This window comes from Tupaia chinensis, unplaced genomic scaffold, assembly GCF_000334495.1.
Source record: "Tupaia chinensis unplaced genomic scaffold, TupChi_1.0 Scaffold000395_1, whole genome shotgun sequence".
Lineage (NCBI taxonomy): Eukaryota > Metazoa > Chordata > Mammalia > Scandentia > Tupaiidae > Tupaia > Tupaia belangeri.
Window position 1 is genome coordinate 1,198,337 of NW_006159897.1, and position 6,343 is coordinate 1,204,679.

Below are 6,343 nucleotides of genomic sequence, written 5' to 3' on the forward strand. Positions count from 1 at the left end.
GAGTCCTGGACCTGGTGGCTTCCTTTCTCACTTGCCTGTCTCTCTCTGTGTGTCTTTCTCTGGTCAAATTAAAATGAATGAATGAATGAATAAATGAATAAATAAATCTTTAAAAAATAAAAATAAAAAAATAAATAAATAATTATTTTTATTTAACTTTATTTATTTATTTATTTTGCTTATTTAGCGTGACAGAGTGAGAGAGAAAGGGAAAGTGAGAAAGCAAGCTAACAGGTCCAGGACTCGAACTGCAGCCAGCTATGTGGGAGTCTGGCATCCTTAGCTAGCACGCCACCTGCCGGCCCTCATTTTTTTTCTTTTTGTAAGTACACTAACTTATATCTCAAACACAGAACATTATGACAATACTCTTTGGTAAATACAAGGAAATCCCAGAACAGGCCAAGCCTATAGCTTTTCCCACAAACTGGCACGGGCTAAATTATGGGAAAATATATCAATGACCCTTTTACGCTGACAGAGTCAGAATGCTCTTGAGAGTCCATAACTCTGATGTAATCCTGAAGAAAGTTCCAACAGATTTTACTTGCAAGTATCAGAGAATAAGTCTTTGATGGATAATTTTTCTATTTATTTCTGCCAAAGGGACTAAAAACATGAAAGCCTTTTCATCAGAGAGTTAGCATAGATTGTCAATTTCCTTTTCCTGTTTCTCTGTAGAAGGTGGTAATTTCTCTAAGTATTTTGCATTGAAAAGTTTTCTGCTAATAAACATATAACCACAGGGGCATGATTTATGTGCATCAGGAACCTGTTGGTCACACTGGGGCATGATTTGGTGGCCATCTTCACTTCCTGGGCTCGAGTTACAGACCTGATCCTCTCCCTCAGTGGCAGCAGTGATAGTGGCTCAGGCCCTCCGGTCTCCTACCAATTTTGCTAATTTTAATACCAACTTTCATCTCCTCATTCTTCGGTACTTGAGACTCAAGAAGTCATTCATGGAAGTAGGTCCTTCGGCATCTATTCCCACCAATGGCTCAAATCAGCTCTTTGGGTTATTGACAGTTGGCTGCCCTACCATTTCTTCTCTGTTGTCTTACCTCTCCTGAAAACATTTATTTTCTTTTCCAACCCTTGAACTCCCAAACCAGAAATTAGATCTTTGCCTAGCAACTCATGGAAACACAGAGTGACAAAGAAAGAACAGATTTCATCAGGGGCCAGCAAATGGTGTAGAGGTTACATTACTGGACTCCCACATGGCTGACTGTGGTTTGAGTTCAGGACCTGGTGGCTTGAAAATCATGCAGCGTGCATGCGTGCGTGTGTGTGTGCACGCGTGGGTGCATGCGTGTGCCCAAGATCCCAAGAGGAGAATGGAGAGGGGACTGTGATGTGGCCATTCCCCTGGGGGGTGGTTTCTCACTTTCCCTCTCATTGACTCTCTCTCTCTCTTCCCCCAAGGAATGCACATGGCCTAAGGCAAAAACTTCTTAAAAAAAAAAAAAAAGGAAAAGAAAGAAAGAACAGAGCTCTTCAAAGAATCTCAGTAACAAAGTTACATATGTAGTCTATACCAATTTGTGAATAAATGATTTCTGTTAGTGTATCCATTTTTTTTTTTTGAGAGGTTTTTGCTATAGGGTGCATGCACTCATCAGAAAGACAGAGACAGAGAGACAGAAGGCAAGAAATCATCCACTAGTGGGGATGGCCATGCCACAATCCCTTCTCCTCCATTCTCCTCTTGGGATCTTGGGCACGCACGCACACGCATCCGGCATGAGTTTTAAGCCACTGGCTCCGGGACGTGAACCACGTTCGACTACATGGGAGTCCAGCGACATAGCCATTATGCTAACTGCTGGTCCCAAGTCATTCTTTCTCTAGATGATTCTAGGTTTGCAGTGTTCCTGTCTGATAAGAATCATTATCACTGCCAATAAACGGCTTCAGACAGCTTTTGCTAATGGACTTTTCTTTCACCCAATCCTGTCTATCCCCTGCCCATAAGACCCTTCTCTGTTATTTTTGTCCGGTGTGAAGTCTTTTTTTTTTTTTTTTTTTCCTTTTTTAGAGAGATTTTTGCTATAGGGCATGTGTGCTTGCTGGAAAGACAGAGATAGAAAACAAGAAATCACTTCCTAGGGGAGATAGCCATGCCACAGTCCCTTCTTCTCCATTCTCTTGGAACTTTGAGCATGCATGCACACATGCTCAGTGTGAGTTTCAAGCCACCAGGTCTGGGAATTGAACTGTGGTTGACTAGGTGGGAGTCCAACGATGTAATCATTAGGCCATCTGCTGGTCCCAGATGTTGCTACTTCTGATTTTAGCTTACAGGTATTATTTTGATCTTTGTCAATTTATGATCTTTGATTTAAGTTTGGATGGGAAGAACCCTTCTTTTCTCAGAATAAGCTAACCTCTGTTTATTATTGCTACTGCCAAGAGAAGAAGTATTTCTTTCCCCTGGCCCTTTCTTGGACGTTCTCACATAACTGAGAACAGGATTAGTTTCATGGTATGCCCATGATGTGCAGCCATCTCTCCTGATCCTGCTGTGAAGAGCACACACCATTTCTAGGTCAGAGGAAACTCAGGCCTCTTTGGGAGGTGACTAGGAAAAAACTGGTCGCTCTTACTCCTTGAATCCCTAAATACTGTGTGGTATTTAGCCACTGGTGTCAGTTAAAAAAAACAAAAGGTATGTACCACCCATGGGAAGTCTTGTGCACAAGCACCTCATTAAAATAGTTTCAAAACACTGCTCATTCAAGTGTTGTTACAAGAAAATTATTTAATAAATTATGAGAACTCAGAATTTGCTTCTGGTCACCTGTAGTAACTCCACGTGGGCTTAAATGAAAAATCTAGGAATCTCATACAGGAGCATACTTAATAAATGATTAAATTCAACTAAGGATAAATTACTTCTGCAACTTCCTGTATGGAGAATATATGACATTCTTGAATTTGAATTTTTTTTAGTGCCAAAGGGTACATGTGTATGTGTGTGTATGAGAGAGTGAGAGAAAGCACTCTTTAGCGCAGCCTGGCTATGCCGTAATCCTTTTGCCTCCAATTCAACATCCTGCCAGAATCCTGAGTATGCATATGTGTTTCCAGCTTATTTTTCAAGGCCCTGGGGCTGGGACTTGGGCCCTGTTCAATCATGTGGGATTTGGCATTCTCTGCATAGCATTTAACCACTGTGTTAGGTGGCCAGCTCCTACATTTTTGAGAGAAATTTTAGCTATAGGGTATGTGAACTCCCTGAAGAGACAGAGAGAGACAGAAAGTGAGAAATTATCACCTGGGGGGATGGTCATGGTGCAATCCCTTCTTCTTCATTCTCCTCTTGGAATTTTGGGCATGCATGCACATGCACCCGGTGTGAATTTTAAGCTGCTGGGTCTGGGACTTGAACTGCAGTCGACTAAGTGGGAGTCCAGAGACATAACCAATATGCTATCTGCTGTCCTACCTCTAAATTATTAATAGTATTCTTGTTTTTTTTTTTGAGAGAGAGATTTTAACTATAGGGTGTGTGTGTTCTCCAGAGAGACAGAAAGCAAGAAATCACCTCCCAGAGGGGATAGCCAAGCTGCAATCCCTTCTACATTTTTCTCTTGGAATTTTGGGCATGTATACACACCCCCAGAGTGAGTTTTAAGCTGCCGGGTCCAGCACTCAAACCGCAGTTGACTATGATTCCAATGGTATTTAAATTTTTTTTTTTTTTTTCCATATGGTGTGTGAGCTTGCTGGAGAGAGACAGAGATAGAGAAAGTAAAAAATCATCCCTTGAGGGGATGGCCACATTGCAATCCCTTCTCCTCTCAGGATTTTGGGGATGCACACACATGGGCCAGCATGATTTTCAAGCCGGTGGGTCTGGAACTTGAACTGTGGTCAGCGCCTTAACTACTACACTACCTGCTGGATCCCCTAAATTAGTATTTTAAAGATCTAAACTGGAAGCTGGAAACATACATCAAAAGAGATGAAGAAATTATTTATTTTTAAAACCTTGCTAAAGGGTATGTGCACTTACAAGAGAGAGAGAAAGAACATCCTCGTGGGGGGTAGCTATGTTGCCATCCCTTCACCTTTCTCTCTCCCTTCTGTTGGGATCTGGGGCACACACATGTGCCCGGAAGGTTTCTCAAGCTGCTGGGTTGGGACGTGAACCGTGCAGTCAGCCATGTGGGATCCACCTACCTTAACCACCACACCACTGGCTGGTCCAAGCAGTTATTTCAATTGGTATGTAGAGGCTAGTAAAAGACATGCAGAACCTAATAAAATGCCACTTTACAATAAAACTTACAGTGTCTAACAGCTTCAAGAGCAGATGAAAAGGAAATCCAGAAGTTCAGACAGCTTATTTCAGCCTTTCTCTCTTCCTGTTTTTTTGTGCCTCTTCTCCCCAGTGTCCAGCAGCAGAAGGCATCTTTACTCTACCTGGCCTTCCATCCAGTTAATATGAATCCCTTTTTTTTTTTTTTTTGAGAGGTTTTTGCTATAGAGCACGTGCACTCACCAGAAAGAGAGAGACAGAGAGACAGAAAGCGAGAAATCACCTTCCAGGAGGGATGAACACACCACAATCCCTTCTCCTCCATTCTCTTCTCGGGATCTTGGGCACACATGCACACTCACCCAGTGTGAGTTTAAGCCACCAGGTCTGGGACTCGAACCGTGGTAGACTACAGAGCCAAATTATGAGCAATTGCCAAAGACTTCCTAGATCTTCATAAGGACCCTATCATTTTGCTTGATAATTTAATGTTATTATCCAGCCTGACAAACCTGGCATTTTGGATTTAGATCAGTTGATTAGAATGTCAGTATGAGAAAGAGCACTCACCATTGGATATATTTGGTGAATTGACAAAACCCACAAGCTTCTCTAAGAATAATCCCTGACAAGCTGGCCTTAGCCCTTTGTATGCATGAACCTGACTGACTCCAGTCACCCTTTTCATAAAAAGGCAGAGATGCAGGACCAGCAGGTGGTATAGTGGTTAACGTGCTGGCCTCTGACATGGCTGACCATAGTTCGAGTTCCAGACATGATGGTTTGAAAATCATACTGGGCATGTGTGCCTGTGTGCCCAAAATCCCAGAAGGAGAATGGAGAAGAAGGGATTGTGACATGGCTATCCCCCGAGGGGTGATTTCTTACTTTCCCTCTCTATGTCTCTGTCTCTCTCTCTGGCAAGCACATACATCCTATGTGGGATCCAGCACCTTAACCACCATGAAACAAGCTGGTCCAATGTAAATTTTTTTGTTCTTTGGGGAGGTTTTTGGTACAGGGTCAGTGTGCTCACTAGAGAGACAGAGAGACAGAAAGTGAGAAATCACCCCCCGGGGGGATGGCCACATCACAATCCCTTCTCCTCCATTCTCCTCTCAGGATCTTGGGCATGCACACACACGTGCCTGGTGTAAGTTTAAGCCACCGGTTCCAGGACTTGAACCACAGTCAACTACATGGGAGTTCAGCGACATAGCCATCACACTAACTGCTGGTTCCCCCATATAACTTTTATTATAGCATATTCCCCCATTAATAAAATTACCCAGCACAATGATTGTGAAAAAATTGGGGAGCAAAGTTATGAGACAACTCTATGAACTCCTTTTGGAAAATGACTGAAATGAGTCCTCCACACAGTGTCATATTTAGCTGAAAAAATTAGATTAAGAAAATCACATAAATGCAATGAAAAGTAATTATGATTTGGCAGCTTCTCTATTTTCAAATAAGTTTATATTGAAATTGGAAAATCAGGGAAGGAGGCGAGATATTGAAAGTTCCATAAAAGACTCATGGCAAAGCTGGCAGTGGAGGTAGTCACAGTGTTGTCTTTACCGATAGTACTGCTCTAAGAAGCGTCTTAGCTGAATACCCTCAAACATCACCATCTGGAGAAATCAAAGGTAAATGTCCTGAGATTTACCACTACATACTCCGAGAGACAAGGGATCGAAAGAGACAATTATATATGGAGCACCTTTAAATTGACATAAACATCTGCTGTCCTGAATTGCTTCTAGAATACTGTAGAGAAATGGATTTTTGTGAGGATTGAAAATGCTTTCATGAGATGGAAAATTATTATATATCTAATCTACTTTCTTTTTAAAAAATATTACCAGAGGGCTTATGTGCTCATCAGAGAGAGACAGAGATGGAGGAAGAGAGAGAGAGAGAGAGAGAGAGAGAGAGAGAGAGAGAGAGAGAGAGAGAAGACAAAGCGTCCCTTAATTGGGGTGGTAGTGTTCCAATGCCATATTTTCCATTCCTTCCCATACAAATTTTGTGCATGCAAGCACATGTCTGACATATGTCCCAAGTTGCTACAGC

The 6,343-nt window shown here is 42.2% G+C and overlaps 1 pseudogene; it reads right to left on the bottom strand.

The window, feature by feature from the left end:
• Positions 1–556: 556 nt before the first annotated feature.
• On the bottom strand, positions 557–5,901 carry LOC114008811 (UPF0547 protein C16orf87 pseudogene; annotated as a pseudogene).
• Positions 5,902–6,343: the final 442 nt, after the last annotated feature.